The following is a 22,405-nucleotide window of genomic DNA, read 5'->3' as shown; positions in this document are numbered from 1 at the left end:
GGGCTGTCCACTGTCCCCTTTATTGTTCATATTGGCCATGGACCCCCTTATACGACACCTCCAAGAAAGACATCTAAATAGAGGATTACAATTTAATACTGGCCCCCTACTGGTATCGTTGTATGCAGACGACACAGTACTATATGTTAGACACCCCTAAGATAACTTAAATTAATTGATTAGAGAAATCATTCAATTTGGCAGTATCTCAGGACTGGGCATAAACTGGCACAAATCAGTCATATTTCCATTGACAACCAGCACAAAGCCATGGGAAATTGAGTTTCCCCTAGAATGGTGCACAGAGTTGGTAAAACACTTAGGTATTCACGTTCATCTAGACACAGCCCAAATACTCGTTCTTAGTTATGGACGGGTAGTGGACACACTCACCACTCAAATAGAGAAATGGTTAAAATTACCCTTGTCATTAGCAGGACAAGTAGCAATCATAAAGATGATAGTCCTCCCCAAATTTTTATATTTTTTCAACAACATACCAATTGCTCTCACCAATCATTTTTTTTGCACCCTCCTGAGTCATCTGGAATGTGGCGGTAAACAAGCACAGGTTTGATGGGCTGTCCTCACGTCATCATATGAGAGAGGGGGTTATAATGTTCCGAATTTTCAGCTTTACTATTTGGTGGCACAATGTAGCTATGCATACTCCTGGTACCATCCGGATGCCCGGATCCCCTATTTGAGGCCAGAGGCAGACCTGGTACTGCCTGAGCGCCTCTCGGCTGTATTACCCATGGGTTTTCCCAGAGACCCACTAGATATTCAGACCATATCCTCAACGAGCAGGGCATGGCATAGACTGTGCCGGATCACCGGAACGGAGAGATTATACTCCTCTGCCCTACCTGTCGTAAACCCTCAACTAATTCCCATTACATCTATCTGAAACTGCTTTCCCTGCTTTGGAAACAGCAACAACAGAAAGAGGACCAATGATACTATCCCCCTACTTGGCGGCTGCTTTGGCGGCCATCTTGGACTAGTCATTCCCATCATTGAACATATCCTTAGAACTGGCCATTTATACCAATCCCACCCATCACAGACTTTGCCTAGCGCTGCATCTAATTCTTCTTGGGACTAAATGGCTGCCTTTTATTGCAGTATTATAGATGGTATTTCACACATTTTATGTAACCTGCTCTCATATTTTACTGGTTGAGCACTAGAGTCTTATGTGTCTATTGTAACCTAAGTCTGCACCTATACTGGTACCAGTATATCCTTAGCATTTATTCCAGCAGGTATTTAGTATTCTATCCCTATTTGCATAGCGAATATTTTTGTTAGCTGATCCCATCTCACTTCTATCCCTACTATGCACTGATTGATACCTCATATACCTCATTAAGTTGTAAATTATACCCATTCACTTTATACTACTGGATTACATTGATGCTACCCTTACATTTGGGTTAATTCTGGACACTCTTTAGCATCACGGTTGGTTCCATTTAACTGATTGCTACCTCATATTACCTGTACATTTTTGTATGCTGCACCTACTCACTGTTTACTCCTGGACGACACCGATCGCTACCTCACATATTGGATATTTGGCCACTCGCTAGTGCCCCATTTATGCTATGCAACCTACGGTTGACATTTGTTCTTGCACTCGTGTATTACTTTTGTGCCTCCTCGGATTCAGTAATTCATAAGTAGCTCAGCCCTTTTCTATATTGTATATGTGGTAAGATACACCTATCTCACCCTCATCCCTATCACTCACCATTCAGTGTTCGCTACCTCATTTATTTGTTGGTTCTTCGATATAAGCTACCTCACGATGCTGCACTGATTATTACTACCTCATTCACTCGTTTAGTCATGTAAACTGCACCCAGCCACTTTCTACACTTGACTACGCTGCTGTTACCTAGGACATTCTGATGTGTAAATTTTGATTCTACCTAATCGGTTCCACCTCTCATATTTTGTCCATGGTGTAAGCTGACTGCTACCCCGCATATAGGACACAACAGGTAGGCCACACCTGCACTGTTTTGTTTGTTTTTCGATTTACACTGACCTCTATCTTTTATACAGTTGGCCACTCACTAATGTCATTCCTCTGCCCTGTAACTAGCGGCTGACAGTTTTCTTATTGTCGTCCTATCTCCTACACCCAACATCACTTCACTCCAAAATGGAGCTCAACGGCAAGCACACTTTTAGAATTAACTACCCTTCCACACTCTCCAAAAAAGCCAATAAACGTTTTAAACATAACTTGTTGAGGCTGCACCCGGAAACACCCTTTGCTGACACCTACTTCTCATCGGGTAAGGGAGCCCTGAATACTGATATCATCTTCCACACTGCACGCAGAGCCCAATGGAGAAAAGCGTTCATATCCCTACTCACCGTCTCCACCACCAGGAAAACAACTCATGGCCTAACTCTCTCCATCACACCTTCCCACCTCTTCCCTGGCAGGACTACCATTACTATCTACAATAACGGGATTGTCCTAATTCAATCTACGGACAAGAACCTGGAACTACTAGACAACCTGTTCCCCAAGTTCAAAGAGCACCTTTCCAAACTGAGGACCCCCACCAAAAAACACACCAGCACTATCACCCCTGACGTCGCAGCCCCCACCTACAACACCTCTACCCCCAGCACCCCAGTAAATGTCCCACCTATTGTTAACGCCCCACACTCCCCTAGGACCGTCACAAATATCCCCACCTCATATACTAGCCGCCCCTCTAACTTGACCCCTCGTTTCCCCACTCATACTCCCTCCATTCCCCTCCCCCTGACATAACAACTCCCACCCACTTCACGCCACCATCTGAACACCCCCCCGCTCGGAGTCTATCCACCCCCCCATCCCCCACGCGGTAGACCCCGCTCCCTCCCCAGCCCCCTCCCCACTCCCACCCACAAGACTCTCACACCTGACACAACAACTCTCACCCACAACACGCCACCATCTGAACAAACCACCAGCCGGAATTTATCCACCCCTCCCTCCCATTCCACCCACGGCGGACATCTCTCCCGCCCTAGCTCCCTCCCCACTCCCACCCTCGACACTCTCACCCTCCCAACAAAAGATACAGAACATACCGTCTCCTCTACCTTAGCATCCCCCTCCCTCCTTCCTCCTATACTCAGCCCGCATTACCCTCCTGTCTCCCCCACTGTCTTCAGCCTCCACTCGCTCTTCTATTCACCGGCTCCGTCTCCCACTGACGTCACTACCTATGCCTCCCACCCACCGCCTATTTCACCTACCTCACCCACACCCCTCGCCCACAAACACGCCCACACTTTGAAGGCCATCCCACTCATTAGCACCGCAGAACCTTCCATCAACGCGAGTATATCCCCCCCTTCGATACCCTGCCCGCTTTCCAGCTCACTACACAACCATTCGCCAATGGCTCTCACCACCAACGCCATCCCCAATACACCTCCTGACCTGACTTTATCCACCCTCCAACAACTCAAAGAGGATATTCTACAAATCAAAATAGATGTCCACGCAATCAAAGACCTTCTCTCATCACAGCCCAGTCTACCTCCCATCATCCCTCTACCCGACAAACGACGCACCCGCCCTACATACCCTCGCCTCCAACGACACCAGCGTTGGCCGACTATCCCCGTACGCAATAACTCCCACCGCCCCCGTCGTGTCCTCAACACATTGTCGGACCGCGACCTATGCTCTCTCCTAGACTCTTATGGCCCAGGTCCGGTAAAACACATATCCAACACACACATCCCCATACCCACAATTCTTACAAACCCTCTGAGGCTCCCAACACTCAACAACAGAGGTTCCGTCCCTAACAACCTCAGAAAAGTTCCCCTCACTCTAGAAAGCTCGACCACCCTTCTCTATCCCAAACTCAAATGCACCCTACTCAACTGCAGATCTGCCCATAAACACTCCTCCGACATCGCTGACCTCGTCTCAGCTAGGGATCTGGACCTAGCCATTCTAACAGAAACCTGGCTTACTGAAGCCTCCACCCCGATTATGGACATACTAGTCCCCCCTAACTATCACATCATTAGGCTAGACAGGTCCTCAGACAAGACGGGCGGGGGAATTGCATGCATTTTTAGGAGTCACCTCCCCTTCCCTCTCCTCTTGTGAACTCCTCTGCCTCGACATCACCAGTGAGGGCAAACAAGTTTGTGCTTTACATCTCATCTATCACCCGCCTGGTGACAATCTCATATTCACCCAACAACTCATGGACTTGATCACCTCCAATGCCGGTCGGCAGACCACCCAAATCTACCTGGGTGACTTCAATCTCCATTGGAACGATCAGAAAGACACAGTGGTGAATAGTCTCAAAACTTTCCTCAATGCACTTGACCTCACCCAAATATGCGATAAACCAACACACGACAAAGGCGCGATACTTGACCTCATCATTGCCAAAGAGAATTCTACACAACTGGAGGCGATTCTACCATGCGACTGGTCAGATCACCACATTATCACCTTCTTTATCAATGAAAAAGTTAAACCCAACCCGGCTCAACCAATCAAATCCAAAACATGGAAGAGGGACATGAAGAATCTTAACCCATCTACCCTGCCTCCCCACATCGGCAATCTCCTCCTTCCCCCTTCTGGTGCCTCGGATGTTCAATCACTGACTGACCACTACCTTGAATCTATGAATACAATAGTCAATGAAGTCGCCCCACTGCAACTGAAGAGAGTCTCCACCAAAACATCTAACCCCTGGTATGACGATAGCCTCAATGACGACAGGCGTACTATGCGAATGGCAGAGCGCACCTGGAGATCGGACCCTTCAGCACTGCACCTCAAAAGGCTTAAAAGCAAGAGAAATGCCTACTTCAGGAAAATAAAGCGCACAAAGTTGGACTTCTTCAGCCGTCAGTTGGACCAAGCAAAAAACAGGCCAAGAAAACTATTCGAACTAATCAAGACCCAAACAAAGACACAACCCCTACCATCAAACAGCACAACAAGCGACGCCCCACACTGTGAAGCCTTCGCTGCTTTCTTTAAGCTAAAGACTGACAACATAAGAAATGACCTCATCATGGATGTAAGCCGTTTCCCCAACCACACCAGAATGGCTAACACTCAACCTAAAAACAAGGCATCTTGGCTGTACTTCGATACCTACTCGGAAGAAACAATATACAAACTGCTCTGCACCTTGAAGCCCTCTAATCACCTCACAGACCCTCTACCTGCTAATGCTGTAAAAGACTTCATCCCTTTGCTCCTCCCTCTCTGGACCAAAATCATCAACAGCTCCCTGCAACAAGGCCTCATTCCAGACTCCCTCAAGGTGGGGCAAGTCACGCCTATTCTCAAGAAACCTACAGCTGATCCGTCCGACCTAAACAATTACCGGCCCATCACCAATATCCCCACCCTGGCCAAACTGTTGGAGAAATGTGTCCAACTCCAACTAACAAAACACATTGACCAATTTGACCTCCTCAACTCTCATCAATCAGGCTTCCGAGCGAAACATAGCACAGAAACAGCTATGACACACATAATTGATGACGCCCTCCAAATTCTTGATCGCAATGAGTCCTGCCTCCTCATCCTTCTCGACCTCTCGTCAGCATTTGACACGGTCAAACACGAGAACTTGCTGGAGCTGCTAAGCACTAGAATGGGTCTATCGGGAACAGTTCTCAAATGGTTTTCGTCCTTCCTTCACAACCGGTCTCAGAAGTTCAAGATCGACAATGTGCTATCTTCACCTGTGCCTGCAGATCTAGGCGTTCCACAAGGATCCTCCCTCTCCCCTACATTGTTCAACCTTGTCATGGAACCGCTTACCACCTTGCTACAAGCTTCCAGTGTCCAATTCCATATGTACGCCGACGACACACAACTGTACCTAAAGCTTCAATCCCCGGATGATATCAAACATCTGAATTCCACGCTTATTAACACTCAAGCCTGGCTAGCCCATAACCACCTCAAACTAAATTCTCTGAAAACTGAGTTCCTACTCATCTCACCCCCGGCGAAAATTTCCACCACCCAAACATGGCTCAACAACCTAACAGCACTCAATGTCCAACCCACCATCGTGGACTCAGCGAAATCCCTAGGCATCACACTGGACGCCAAGCTCAACATGCAGCTGCACGTCAGCAAAGCTACAAAAGCAGCTAATTTCCAAATCAACACACTGAGGAATATTAAACCCTTCCTCCCTGCTGAAGACTTCCAAACTGCTGTACAAGCGTTAGTCATCCCTCGAATAGACTACGGAATTGTGGCCCTCAGCGGACTCCCGCTATCCACAACAGCACCCTTAAGAGCCTCCCTGAACGCTGCCGCGAGACTCATTACTGGCTCAAGAAAACATTCGCATATATCCCCAGACTTAAAGTCCCTAAAATGGCTGCCTTTTGAAGCCAGAATGCAGCTAAAAATTGCAGTTATGACACACGCGGCCGTGCACCACAATGCACCCAACTACCTCGCCCAAAAGTTGTCTATATCAGGAGGTTCGAGAACCAATAGAAGCTCAAAAAATCTACTCCTGAAACCGCGTAGATTCCGGAAAGAGAAAACTTACAAGCGCTCCTTCTCAGGAATGGCACCCAGGATTTGGAATGTGCTCCCTCCTGCAACCAGGCGTATCTCCTCCACTGCACTCTTCAAGAAAGAGGTGAAAAACATCCTTCTGGCCAAGATCTCCGGAACGTTATAGGTGCTGATCAGAGACCCTGCATTTCCTTGTGTCAATGCACACCTTGCCCTTTGGCACTATACCTCTACCTGATGGGGACACTACTACGCTACTTGCTTACTACCGACCAATACATGATACACGCTGAGCCACAGATTCACTCTCCCGATGCCCCCACTCAATGCTCTCTCTATACTAAAACATTGGTATAAGCCTTCCACACACCCAAGGTGCACCTGAACACCTCTGTAGGGGGATCAATGGTCGTCTTATATTATTTGTCTAACTGATTGTATATTGATATGTTTTATATATGTTATTATTATCCTATTATGTTTGTGACTACTACGTTGCTCCAATTACCTCTGCTCATTCCTACTGCCCCTACCCTGTCTTTGTGAAGCGCTCTGATATCTGTAAGGATCTTGTTCGCGCTATATAAAACTTTGAATAAATAAATAAATAAATAAATAAATCTAAGCGGCTGGTGCAGCGCACTCTGACAAAATTTGACCTAACACGACTGGGGGATTTGTACCCGGACGGCTACATCTTCTCCCCAGCGGAGGATGCACGCTTTAACGCTGGTGGTGTCATGGACGAATTCGTCCTGGCCGCATCCACTCCACATTGCGTTCCATTTTCCCGACATTCCCACTGGATCCAGTCTCGTTTTCCCCCTCAAACACTGGTCATAGAAAAAGAAGACAGTACGCACCTGATATCAAAGCTTTACAAAGCATGTGCCTCACTGAAACCGGTACAGGACAGTAAAATTCGCAGCGTATGGGAAAAGACCTGGGAATCGCAATCACCGATGAGCAGTGGGCTCACTGCTGTTCGGTCATGCAATAATTCAGCAGACACAAACTCCTACATTTCAAATGTATACGTCGCATCTATTTTACTCCGGCACTGGCACACAAAATAGACCCATTAGAGTCACACAACTGTCACAAATGTTCTTCACCACATGCGGACTTCGCACACCTCACTTGGACATGCCCGAAGCTACATGACTACTGGGAGCGAGTACACCACACGCTAGGTCAGATGTTGAACATCCCTTTGATCGCAATTCCAGAGGTTGCCCTACTGGGATACACAATAACCTTTCCCATAATAATCTGTGGGTTTGCTTCACTGGGTCTTTTATTAGCGAAGCGAGAGGGGGCCCTACACTGGGGGGCGAAAAACCTGCCCCAAATGTCCAGGGTTGGCTGCACAGTCTTGCTTATTGCAATGTAAATAGTGAGCTCTATGCAAGTATGATACCCAGTACGTCCTGCCCCAAAGATATCTGGGGACCCTACAAGTCATACGTCGAGACCCTTAGACAGGAAACCGAGTCCCAGCTGGATCAAGGCATTGTCCCGGAGGGAGTGGGGTGATTCCATCCCACCATTTGGAATTTTTTTTTATGTACAATTGAAAGTACGCCAAACCGAGATGCAGGTTGGTTTTGTGGGAAGAGGGAGTGTAATTGCTGATTTTTTTTTTACATTTACAAGTTGGTCAAGGGACCCTAATGTTACGTATAGACTCCTCTTGCTCAGTGCCACCACCTTCCAGTAAAGGCGAAGGAATTGGAATACCTGATCATTCCAGTTTTTTGGTGAAACCCTGCCTGTAATGGGGACAGAATATGGTTGTCGGCCATCCAATTCTGAATCTTCACTAGGAGGGAGCGTCAAATTTCTTTTTGGATGCGATCAATGACGCTAATAGGCTGATAGTTGGAAGAATTGCTCCTGTCACCCTTTTTAAAGATGGGGATCACTTCAGCTCCCTTCCAGTATTCAGGAATCAGGGCTCCCCCAGCGATGTCATTGGAAAGTGCTGTTATCTATGTTATCCAATTATCCTGATCTGAGCGGAAGAAAACACCTGGGATTCCATCCAGTCCAGTAGCTTTGGTAGGTACAACTGCCTCTCTAGAGGCCGAATTTTCCTCTTTGGAGAAGAAAAGCCTTGGAGATAGGTCAGGGGAAAGTAGTCCAGTGGTGAGGCAGAAAGTATTAGTATACATTTGGTGTATAAATCATTGACTTCGTCAGGGCTAAAATGTAGACTTCATCCGTACTTTTCCGTTTGCATATATTCCCAATTCGATCCAACAATAAAAGACAAAGAAAGATTACTCTAATTAGCTTAAACCAGACCAAGCAAATAAGTGATCTCAGAAGAAACTATAAATCTTTCTATCTCTATCCTATCTCAGAAGCTACAGGGATTTTTATTCTGCATCATCTGGAGGCCGCTGGCGCTAAAGTCCTCTAAATGTTACCCTAACTCTTAATTGATCCTTTTCGACTTTTGTCATTGGTCTGTGTAAATTGAGCACCTTTTTGTCGGATTAGGGCTTCAAGGAGGTTTGTCATGGTCAGTAAGACAATCATCGGATTTCATGTCAAACCTTGCAAGTTATGTCCAATCAGGATCTGAGTACCTGCATTTGATCTTCCTCTCTCATTTGGATTGTTTCGATTCCGTCAGGTCTGAACTCTCACCTTCAGTGTCTGGTTGTTCTGACAGATCTTTCTCCTGTAACTCACTAACTTCTTTTATAGTTTTTGGTCATTTTGTCGCTATTAACAGTCTCTTTCGGTTAGTCATTGTCTTCGGACAACATTTTTCTGTTGATGCACAATACTTAGAGGTGCTTGTGATCTCTGGTTCAGACAAAGCTGTTTTGCCTTCGAAGGTGGAGCTTTCTCTGGCAATGCCGCAGTCCAGCTCCTGCAAACCTGACTTAGTTAGAGTATGCCCAGCTCCACACGAATTCTTGCTGTCTCCGTGGACGAGTATTTTTAACCCAATGCTTGCCGTTGCAGTCGTCACCAGAATAACACTTCGCTGAGTTTGCTCTGTGGGAGACTGCTGGCATTCAGACTGGCCTTCCTCTTCTTCTTTGGACGCATCAGAGACTTCTAACCTAGGTTGACTTGAGGAGTTAGTGGATGTTGGCTATGCTTCTTCCTTTTCTCATCTTACCCTATTGGTATGCAAGGCCTGTGTCCAGGTCGGCAGACCAGCACACCTTAGCAGCTTTGGTGACTAGGATCACCTTGTACTGGCCTCTCCAAGGCATTTCCAGACACAGTTTGCGAACATGCTTTTTCACATTAACCCAATCGGCGAAGTTCAAGTCATGATCTGGAGACTCTTGATCAGCTGGAGTAGCAGCATCAAGCTGATGAGAGATAGCATACCACATCAGCCAATCCTTTGGAGTATTCAATAACCAAGTCATCTGTGATATTCACAAGAGCAGCATCTAGAACAGAAGGAATTTGCATGGCTCTTCCCAGCAACACCTTGTGGGGGGACAATCCTGTCTGTTTACAGGGTATGCTTCGAATGCTCATCAATACAAGAGGAAGTGTTTCTGGTCTTTTAAGAGCTGTGACTAGGCTTTGGCCAACTTTGCTTTGATAGTTTATTTCACTCTTTCTATGATGCTGGTAGCTTCTGGTAGGTAAAAGGAATGAAATCTTTGATCTATCCGTAAAGCTGTGCATAGCAACTGCATTACTTCATTTTCTGAAGTGACTTCCTTGACCTGATTGAAGCTGTACTGGCATCTAGAATCGCAAAATGAATTCCCGCAATAGTAGTTTGGAAACTGTCAGACTGTCACATCTCCTGGTGGGATTTGCCTCCACCCAACGGGAAAATAAGTACACAATCACAAGGATGTACCTGAGTTGATTACTTTGGGGCATCTCCACAAAATCAATCTGGAGATGGCTGAAGGCACCATCAGACTTTCCTATAAGGCTCATGATCACTACAACCTTTTTGCCCACCTTTTGCTTCTGCCGATTGTGCAACATTGGCACAATTGTTCGGTCATCAATTGAAAGTGTGGGTTATGCCAACTCTGTTTGAAAGTTGACACCATCCCAACTCTCCCCATATGTGTTGCTCCATGCATATGTCTTACCATAGCAGGCAGCATAGAGTCGGGAAGTACTAACTTTCCATCACTGGACACCCAAATGTCACTTGCATCTTTTACACATCAAATCCTTTCCCATCACGCCCTTTTGATTTCAGGACAGTATTTTGTAACTCATTTAGCTCATTGAAAGTCTGTACAGTTTTCAACAACATATTAAACACAGCTTCACCACCAGCATTGCACAGCACATCCATTTGAAAGGTGCTGTACTCGAGGGCACAAAATCGGGTGATCTCATCTGCATAGTGGTTACCTCTGGTAACAAAGTCATTAACAATTTTTTGTGCACCACATTTCACCACAGCAAATTCTTTCAGTAATGTAGGGGCTTGCAACAGGATGCAGACATACAGCTCATTCCTAATGGGTGAGCCAGCAGAAGTCATAAATCCTCTCTGTGACCACAACTGCCCAAAGTCATGCACCACACCAAATCCATACTGGCTGTCAGTAAACTTGTGAGCCTTTGGGTGTACAACAGGCTCTGGTAAGGGCAATGAATTCTGCTACTTGTGCGGACGTTACATCACACAGGTAGGATGCTTTCACGACCATACTCAATGTGGGCAATGCATATGCGGCTCTCAAGGTGCTGCATCGGTCTCTCAGACAAGAACCTTCAACAAACAGGGTATGATCAGATTCAGGAAGGAGAACATCCAATATGTCAGGACATGGCGTTGTGCATAACTCAGTAACACTCATGCAGTTGTGATTAAAATCTCCCTCTTCGTCTCCCTCTTAGTTTGGTAACAGAAAAGCAGTGTTTAAGGTGTTACCTGAGAAACACTCTCACCAGCCAAAATGATTCTCTTATAGCGAATTAAGCAGCTGTTGGTCAAATGTTGTGTGAGGGTGTGAATTATGAGAATTTAGATTGAGTGTGGGACCAATACAATGAGTGGATAACCCATCACTGTTCCTTCAGTTTGCTGAATGTTTAGGCTTACAACTGCAATCGCCTTGAGACACCCAGGTAATGCTGCTGCTACGGGATCAAGAGTAGGTGAAAAATAACTTAGGTGGCACTTAGTCTCTTCATGCGTCTGCAAAAAAATAGAAAAAGCACACCCATCTCGCTCATGGCAAAATAGTACAAACTCTGGTGTAGTCTAGCATTCCAAGAGCGGGTGCGCTGGAAAGTAGATTTTTGAGTTCCAAGAAGGTGTAGTGTAGCTTCTATTTTCCCAATAGGCTCTGCGCATTGGAATAGTACCTACAGCAGTAAAGGCCTAGGCCAGACGTTAACTAGGTCTACTACTGTCGATACTAGACTTAATTTTTGGGTTTGCCAGCTAAGCTCAGAGTTCGCTAGAAACTTTCTCGAATGTTCAAGGAAGGATTAACTCCCCTGATTAGACAAGAAGGGATTTAGTTTCTGACAACCATAGAACATGACAACTTTGCTCTCCCCTAATCAAGAGTCAATCTCGAGAGTCGTGTGAGCACAAGGCAATTATTTTACTCAGTCAGTACGTGCATTCTTAGTCTCATCAGAATGTAGAGAAAAGGAAGAGACGGGCGTGTTCAATAAAAGATGTTATTTATTGATCAGTCTCTTTTCTCGTACAAGAGAAATGGATCGATATTATTGCAATACTTATAGTTAAGTAAAGTGCATACATTAGAAGCAATAGTATAAAATAATACTGTAAAAACATTGATATGGTTTCTGAGCCATATGATGTTTAAAATGATTAAAATATATTTACATACACATATACATTTTGACTAAACGTACTCAACTGGTGTTTCTAAATACGCCTACCCCGTGTACCTGACCTAAGTCTAATGCGTGGGCGGGAATAGAAAGTTATAGTTTAAGTTAAGTTTGTTTTTGCCAAGTGAATAACTAAAGAATTCTCTAGGAGGGGTTATTCAGTTCTGTACCTGGAATTTAGGATGAATGAGGAATGGTATCTCTTTCTCTGCTCTCGATATTCCAGGCTGCCTGCGAGGGCTGCCCAGAAGCGCCGGTGCTGGGTCTCTCGGCTTGAGATAGCAGCGCGTCTCTCAGCGCGTCAGGAAGGCGGGGCTGCTGCCTGCGGGGTCTGCTTCTGCTCTCGGCTTTGGCAAGTATGGCTGCTCCGTCTTGTCACCACGCGTGTGTTTGCATAGGGCAAGGTCGGCAATATTTATACCTTAAAGGTGCCGAGATTGACGTAAGGATGGACATAGGTACGTCAATAAAGATGTCATACGACTTGCTCGTTAGCACATTCTTTACTAAAGTTCTCTGTGAAATCAAAACAATGGCCGCACGGATTATCCAGGTTGTCATAGGTTTGATTTGTTATGAGAACGTCGTATGCCTTATCAGGGGCTGGAGGAATGTCGCTTGTCTAATTAGATCTCAAGCGTTATGACCTAATCAGATAACACGTTCCTGTGCCGTAGTGTGACTGCGTCAGATAACGGTATCTGCATCATGGGGGTTTTCTTGCCTCATGGGCTGACTGTTAGTTAACTAGCTAGTAAGTTTAACCAGAATAGGGTCAGGAATAGGGGGATCGAATCAGAACCTATAGAAATACACGACACCCACTCCACGCTAACTATGGTCATATCTACTAATCTATGCATAGTATAACATAGTACAACATACTATAGAGTATAGTGTATACCTTACCACCCCAAAATACATAAATGCATTTCGAAATTTTCAAATATACTGAAAAATTGCAGTAATATATATTGTATGCACTTAAGCTATGAATTAAATGCAAAAGTAAACACGCATTGTTATGCATTATTGCTTGTTGGTATATGAGAAATACACATGAAATGGCTCTTAATATGGCTATACAGAAAAAAAGTCGAAACCATTTCATCACATAAAATCTATTGCGAACATACCAGCGGGCAGCTAAAGTCTATAAAGTCTATAAAGTATCTAAAATAGAAATCTTAGTTCTCTAGGAATAGTCTCTTACTTTAAGCAGAAAATCAGTGTCCCGGGAAAAAATATATAGAAAAATATTTTAGGGGCTTGCTGAAAAAAGTTGCTGTCCGTGAACTGGATTGTAATTGTTCATGTGACTTTATTTTTAAAGTTGAAGGCCGAATTCAGGGAACGCCGTGTGCGAGTTTACTCAAAAGTCTCTATTTCTGTTCCGGAGAGAACATCATATCATTCAGGCTTTCGAAAAAACTGTCAACAGCTTCATGGGAAAGTTCCTCTAAGTCGGAAATAGGGGTAACCATGCATTCATGCGCATGATTGTCTCCATTGACATTCTGATTTGCATTGCTGACAGAAGGTCGTACCTGTTCGATGCTGCTTTCATCTTGAACTTCACTACTCTTCAATCGCAGTGGTGAAGATTCCAGGAATGCCGTCATCAGAATTGGCAGCCTTTGAGGGCAGCACAGTGCGTGAACCTTGGTAGGAACCAACAGTGTATCTGCATCCACCGGCGCATCCGATTGTAGCGTCAGACAGGTGTCTAACACGCATTCTTCTCCGCATAGCAGACACCTTAGTACAGGTAAAACACACCTTTGCCACATTGGTCGAAATGATAGAAACCAAGTCATGTTTAGGTCTCTAAGCCGGGATAGTCCCAGGATTTTTGATATCCGGTCCCGGTATCCAATGGCTAGGATCGTATCTTCCATTGTCGCGAGAGTTTGATCTGTGACATGGGTTGCCATAACGAAAAATAAGGACTAGGAATAGGATTCCTGCAATTAGTCCCAGGATCAAGGGAAGTCCGCCAAAAATCGAATGGACGAAATCTGGAAAAATACCCAGTATGGCTTTGAATGGTGTTAATGCCATCGAAAATACTGTCTTAAATACCTTTGAGACCCCAGTGGTATCAGAAATATTTAAGATTTCGCTCAGAATTTCCGCGAAATGTACGGGGGAATTAGTTGATAATAATGTATGTATCTCTGCAGTCGTCCTTGCGACTTGTAGATCATACGTTTCTTTAGATGAAGTGAGCCTTGTAGGCGTCTGAAGAAGCACTGTTTTCATTCTGCTTAAAGTGTCTATTCGAATAGAAGTAATTTTCAAACCGGGCCATGCCCTTGCCTCCCTGTCTGGAAAGGAGCTGGGAAACAAAGAACGTCCACAGCACTTGACCTTCGCCGTCGTAGTGACGAGATAAGGAGTCCCGGGCATAAGACTACAGCATCTGCGGTCTACAATAAGAATGTAACTCCCATTATAGAGTCTTTGAAAGAATGGTTCTATTTCAGTTGCAGGTGCGCCTTGCTGGTGACATGAAAGGTTGTATGAATTCCCTTCACAGGCTCCGTGCAAACTAATACCGTTACACAGAAGCGTGCCGCTTAGTGACATAGCACAATTGTTGCCACTAAGAAACACTTTCTGTCCTTTGTTACTGACACATGCATGTGAATAGGGCAGGTTCCATGTTGTTTTAAGGTACCCCTTTCCCAATTTCTCGTACATGCCAGCCTGTATATATTTTTGGCAGTATTGAAACCTGAAGGTTGAGATTGGAATATTTATGATTCCGTGGATTATCCATTCACTGACAGGTCGTTCTGACATTGTCAACGGTAATCTTTCTAGTTTTTCAATGCTCAAGATTGTATAATCAGCACCCTTCTGCGCCATACCGATTTGTCTATCAGTAAGGTTAAAGATTTGGAATAGTGACGTTGTGTTGATTAAACGCCAAGGCACATAGCCTGAACGCAGATTTTGTAACGTCCAGCCAAGCTGTACAATAGAACGCAATTGTGACTGACCATGTTGTAATAACAGTAAGTCTTGCGATAATATATCGATTGCTGAAGATACAATGCTGTCCAATGAAAAAATTCTGGAGGACAGAGTCATTAACCCATTGTCCACTACAGAAAGTGATTTTTCCAAATTAATACGGTCAATTTCCCGTATTCTCTCTGCTGTCTCAATTTGAGTAACCTTCCAGGCCTCATTGTATGCTGCATATACAGAGGCTGCTATGAAACGCTTTTGACGCTGTTTGCGTGGTCCCATTATGAAATCACGCAAGTCAGCACCATCAGTAAGTAAAGTTAGGTGTTGCTTAATTTCAGGCAGTGTGGAAGTTTGTAGCCATTGAAGGCATAATTTGCCCACACTGTAGGTTGTTATTATCCCTGGGTGATGTCTTTGAGGATATCTAGGGTCTGGCCTGGTCATTTTGAAACCCTGTGTTTTATTCAGGAATCTATCTTGACAGTTATTTGTATCTGTGGGCCAGATCAACCATTGTTTCCAATCAGGATGTGTTCTGTTTTGGTTAAGTATATGGTTTATGTCTATTTCTTCATCTGTTTCAGAGTTATTGCTAAACATTATTGGCTTTGGAATAGACAGGTTATTTAAATCTTTGATTTTGGCTAAGCCAAGACAGGTGGTTTGTTGAACGGTGTCATTTAAAAATATCATTTGTTCTGGGATCATGCAGGCTCTAAACAAAGCTTCTATACCCTGTACTTGCCATTCTTTTGTACCCCAAACACTTTTCAAATCAACATGTTTGTCCCAATAATCAAATCCAAAAGTATTCATTTTTTCAAAGAAAGAATCTGAATATATCAATTTTGTGTTGGTTATCATGGTTTTCATCCCTGTCTTGTTTGACAATTTGTAATAAAATGTTTCAGCATTAGTTATGTTAAAACCTGAAAAATATGAATATTTGCCATACACGGTTCTAGAGCTCCCTTTTGGAGGTGTAGCACAATGTTCCCATTGATTAAAATTTAAAACATTTCTAGGTTGTGCAGATTTATGCAAGAAATGGTTACCATAATGGTTATAGCAGTACATGCTGTCATAATTTGTAGAACCCTGCAAATAATCATGTTTTGTAAATTTAGCAGACATTACTAAGTCAGACATCATATTGTTTATACTTTCAAAGTCCCAATCATCAGCAAATGAGTTTGGTTTTGCAAAGTCACTCAAGGAGATCTTGATTTGGTGTGGATATTTCAGGATCTCGACCGGACCATAAATTTCATAGTCAGTGTTGTCCCAGGCTACCCCACCAGATATTGGAATTGCTGTGAAGTTGGCTGAAGAAAGTTCTGAAGAAAGTTCTCTTTTCTCGACGTGTGAAGATGTGTGTGGTTTGAGGACCAAGTTGATGTTCTGACTTGCTGTGTCCATTTTAGCATATTTTCCCTCAATGAAGCGTCCCAAGGTAAATACCATGATGAGCCAAAGTATGAGGATAAATGCACCAAAACCCACCCAAAATTCAATCCATGGAGAAACTAGATATGTTTCTTTCAGTTGTTTCAAAAGTTCCTTAGCTTTGTCTTTAAAGGATTTTGATGATGGCTGTGTCTTTTGTTCGCTGAAGCCTTCAGAGGAATCATCGAAGTTGATGAAGTAACCGGATGCAGTTCTGTCAATTGTTCCAATTGGTTCAGGATTTTTGTTTCTCGCATTTTCACTTGGTACTTCTGTATAGATTGGTGTGTCTCTGCTAAATGTCTTTATTTGGGTTTTCAGAGGTCTAAGTTCTATTGCATTGTTGCATAGTCCTTGTTGTTCTTCTGTAGGCGTTTCGAATGTGATGAGCCTCTTTGATAGGACCTCTGTACTGGTAGCAAACCTTGGTGTTCTGCTACTTATTGGGAGTCCACTTGGCCTACTGTTGGTTATCGGCCACATGTTGTGGTTTTACCAGGTCGATGGATACAACTCGGTTCTCCTTTTTTCCAGCAAGTGGCGGTAGTACAACTGATCTTGTCCCGTTGACAGACAATACAGGAACTGCTTTTCTGTAAGAAGGCCCAAATTCCTTCTTTACCGCGATCTTCTCCCTGACTAGATCCCCGACTTTTGGAATCCAGACAGGTCTTGCTGGGACAGGTGGTGATTCTTCAGTGGTCGTTGGCTGTTCTTTCAACTGTATGTTGCTCAGGTCTTTTCTTGTTTTGTTTAAGTCCTGCAAAATAGCCAAACGGTCTTTGACATCAAAGCTTTTTTCTGTTACCACTGAAGTCTGACTATCAAGGTCAGAGATCAACATCCTAGTTCCGAATAATAATTCGTACGGACTGAATCCCTTCAGAGAATTTCTTGGCAAGTTATTTAGACTACGTTGGACACTTATTAGATGTTTGACCCACCCAGCTCCCGAACCTAATATCCTTTCTATTATAGATTGCTTTCTGTCTTGGTTTTTTCTTTACACCATCCCATACCCTCAGGAAGGAAGTGAGAAGATTCCCGCTGGGCTGTGCTCATTTGGCCATTCTTTCCCCCCCCAGGCTGGATTGCCTGAGAAAAGGAAAAAAAAAATGGTCGAACGTAGCATGCTCTTAGCGTATATGCCAATTAGACTCGCAAATCTTGTATAACAGTCCGGACGTCAGCCGAGTGCTGTGGATCTACATTATAAGTGGGAACTAGCCTGTATATGTTAATCGCAAGCCATTCTTTTTAGTGGTGATGTTATCTGCCTTGATACGACGAGGTATTAAACTGCTTCTCTCCCCACTGCGATCTCTGTTGCAGTTTGGGCAGTTTTTTACAAACATGGTGTAGTGCAGGCTCATGCCTGGCCACCAGTACCGTGATTGTAATTCTTCCAGAGAATCTTTTAATTTAAGGTGTCTGAGACCCTCGCCCATGTGTGCGTCTGCGATTAACAAGTTTCTCCTGTCCATGTTTGGAATCACTCTATCCCCCACTCCAGGGATTCGAGCAAAAGGAATGGAGTTTGCATCTATGATGTATGTGTAATTGAGTGGATAGTTGATCGGTAACGCCGAGCAGTCGCCTTTTGATGACGTTTTTACTGCCAGCAATGTTTCGCCGTCAATGTATTTTAATGTACGCTTTTTTCGATCTACGGGAGCCGGTTTACTGGCTGCCGCTGCGGCTGTTTCAGCCAATGAATTCCCTACAACGTGAACGCCATCACGCTGATGACTCAGTGAGTGTGTCACGTGAGTCTTTGGTAGTTCTTTTTTCAAAAGAGCTACCTGTTCCCAGAGCAATCTCTGCTTTATTGGTGCATCTGTGTCATCTTTGTAACCGTTCTGAATCCATGTCTGCAAATCCTTGTTATATGCTTTGACGCAGAAATATGAATCTGACACTATAAGTGTCGGGAATTCGCGATCCGCATTATCTAGCGCCATTTTCAAAGCTATTATTTCAGTTTGTAGTTCTGAATTAGTTTCTACTGAGTGTGATTTTGTTAATAGAGGTCTTAGTTTACCTCCGTGCCACACTTCTTTTGTAATCTCACATGTGGGATTGTATGCATGTTCTCCCCAAACGGAGGGTTGAGCATGTCCGTCTGTATAGATTACACAGGCGTAATGTCGTAGAGGCAGAATGTCGATTGGCAGAGGATACGTTTTTTCATATTTTAGATTTTTTAATTCTTCTAGTTTCTTAAAAGACTGTTAACCAGGCAATACTTGATAATTCATATCCTCCGTACTGGATTTTCAGATGGGCAATTCTGGACTTTTTGAAGTTGAATTTGTAACCCTCTGCAGCGAAACCAAGTATTATGGTGTTCACTCTTTTCAAGTGAGTCTCCAAGTCATCATCTGTTAAGTAAATGTCATCGACATAAGATAATGCTTCATCATCATATAGTTGTAGTAATTCTGTTACTCTCGCTGAGAATACCCCCGGGCTATTCTTGTACCCCTGGGCTAACCGACAGAATTGTTTTTGAGTGCCATTTACTGAAAATGCAGTTAAATATCTGCTCTCTGGTGCTATGTTTTGACAAAAGAATCCATTGGAGATGTCCAAGGTTGTTTTGTATTTTTTGCGCACTATGTTATTCATTAGTGCAGCACTGTGTGAGTTTTGCACTGCAAAAGTTTTGCAACATGTGTTAAGGTGTCGGTAATCCAAAACTAGACGATATGAATTGTCTGGTTTGGAGACCGGAAACAAAGGATTGTTCATTTGTGAGGTGCAAGTTTCAATCACCCCCTGGTATTCTAGCTGATCTAGTATTTCATTTACTTGTTTTTTAGCTTCTTGCTTAATTGGGTACTGCCTTTGTGCAGTAGGTTGTGATTTTAACTGGACTTTGTGAGGAGGAGAATCCTCATCCCATCCCACATGATTTTTATATAAAGCAGGTGCTAAGGCCACTGCCCACTTTCTAGCAAGTGTATATTTTTTATGAATCGGTATTTGATTCGAGAAGGCAGGCATAATTACTTCTTCGCCATGAGGGCACTCCCTGACAAACTCCGGTGGCCAGTCTTTTTCAGCTAGAAGGATGTCATAGCCCTTGGATAGGTTATCCCAAAATAGTCCCCTTATTTTCCTAGTCTTATCTCCCTCTATACGTAATGTTATCTCGTATATTTTGTGGGGCTTGCTAACTCTGGTATCTGCAGTTTCCACTTGAAGGTATTCATTCGTGTCCACTGTCTCCAGATGATTCATAAGGACTTTGCGAGCTATGCTCACCTCTGCTGCGCTGTCTAGCATTGTCTGAGCCCATTCTCCGTTTTTCAGTTGTGTCCTCAGTATTCTCGGCATTGTTAACTACCTTGATACTGGCTACCTTCTTTTTTGGAAATTGTGATTTCTTTTTCAGTTGAGCAGGTTCCTTGTCTTTGGACTTGGCGTGCTCTTCTGATCGTCCTCTTCTTTCCGATTTCTGCGAGGAATTCTGAAAAGATTGAGAGGGACGTGTATCAATGTCTTGATATCTATCAGGTTTTTTAATATTATCCCTATTTCTAAGGTTATATCTATTCCCAGAGGGTTCACTCTGAGGTGACCTTTGTCTCGGGTTTGGAGATTTCTCTCTTCGCCTAGGAGACCTTCCTCTGGACTGGAATTTCTTTTCTTTAGGATTGGATTGTTTATTTCCATCCCAGTTCTTTTTTGGTGAATTATTATTAAAAAATATTTTTTCTGGACTTGTAGTCAGTTGCGGTTTTACTGGTATTCCACCTAGACTATCTCTGCCTAGTTCTTCATAGGATTTTTCTATGATTCTGGCAATTTCAGCTGGTTGGTCTGCTATATCTGTCTCTTTTAACCTCTGGCGGATCGCCACGTTTGCTGCTTCACCTTTTATGTTGGCTAGTAATATAGCCGAGACTTGCTTGAAGTCTTTCAGTAATTTCATACCAAGAGTTAAAGCAGGTTCTGGACCGTATTCATCTTGAATTTGTTTTAGCACATCTGGTATTACCGAAATGGATGGAACACCGTGCGTTTTTGTATAGATGGAAGCAAAGACTGTACCCCAAGTGTCACAGTCCTCAATGTGTGGTGCGATTCCCATTGGGAGACATATAGTCAGAATCCTGTGTTTTTCCAGCGGGGTGGTGTCAGGAAACACCGCCTCTATTTGGGTACTTTTCTGTGCCAACCAGAATGGTATTTGTTCCCGTTTAGCTGGAACTTTACCTAGGCAGGATTGGATGTTCTGTGGTGTAATTTTATTTGTGTTCCCCTGGTGAGGGGTCAGCTGTGGAAGTTTAATCGCTGGCTGAATTGTTGAAGTCCGCATTACATACTGAACTAATTGTCTGTGAATTTTTAGTAGTTGTTTTAGCTGTATTAACAGCTCTGCTGCAGGCATTCTTTCGATGTCTGGATGTGGTGTGTATCCGGCTAGGACCGGCCACGTTGCTCCTGGTCTTCCTAAAGGACCGAGCCTTGTAATGTGATTGTTATGTATTAGGGCGCCATCAAATAAGAGCAAATGCTCTTGGAATTTGAGTGGTACTTCCACCTCCTCGAAAGGAGTGTACGTTTCAGGAGGTTCCTCTACTTTGTAATAGTGGAAGTACTTTGTTACAGCATTTGCTGCTGGAAAATGTATCCATGTATAGTATACCTCTGTCTGCCGATATTCGTGTGCCTCAATTACGAATATGACTGTGCCACCTCTAGGTGTCAGTCCATTTTCTATAAGTTTTAAGGTTATAGATCTCCTTTTAATGACCGGAATAAGTATTATATCCGCGTCTGCTGCTTGCATGGTAGCATCAGCATCTGCTATTTCAGTAGCTAATCTAATTGCCTCTCTTTCTCCATCGCTGTCTCCCATTTTACTGACAGGATGGTATTATTTTTGTTTGCAGATCAGGTTTCTTTATGGAAACAGAGATTAGGTGCACAATATTCTGGAACTGTTTTATCCTTCAACGTTGACTAGACCAAGAACCATACATAGGAGTTCCCTCCTGCGAGGTTTTGGAGGATATTATAACCTTTCACCCACTCCAGACGTCTTTGGAGTATTTGGGAAAAGGGGTCTGAGTGAGAAAGCACGACTGAGTTACTCTAAATGTCTTACGTTAGTTTTATCGCCCTTTCCAAACACGTTGGGCGCCATGTAGTGTAGCTCCTATTTTCCCAATAGGCTCTGCGCATTGGAATAGTACCTACAGCAGTAAAGGCCTAGGCCAGACGTTAACTAGGTCTACTACTGTCGATACTAGACTTAATTTTTGGGTTTGCCAGCTAAGCTCAGAGTTCGCTAGAAACTTTCTCGAATGTTCAAGGAAGGATTAACTCCCCTGATTAGACAAGAAGGGATTTAGTTTCTGACAACCATAGAACATGACAACTTTGCTCTCCCCTAATCAAGAGTCAATCTCGAGAGTCGTGTGAGCACAAGGCAATTATTTTACTCAGTCAGTACGTGCATTCTTAGTCTCATCAGAATGTAGAGAAAAGGAAGAGACGGGCGTGTTCAATAAAAGATGTTATTTATTGATCAGTCTCTTTTCTCGTACAAGAGAAATGGATCGATATTATTGCAATACTTATAGT

The sequence above is a fragment of the Lissotriton helveticus genome, chromosome 10 (genome assembly GCF_964261635.1).
Source record: "Lissotriton helveticus chromosome 10, aLisHel1.1, whole genome shotgun sequence".
NCBI classification, from domain to species: domain Eukaryota; kingdom Metazoa; phylum Chordata; class Amphibia; order Caudata; family Salamandridae; genus Lissotriton; species Lissotriton helveticus.
Note: the sequence above shows the minus strand (reverse complement) of the source record.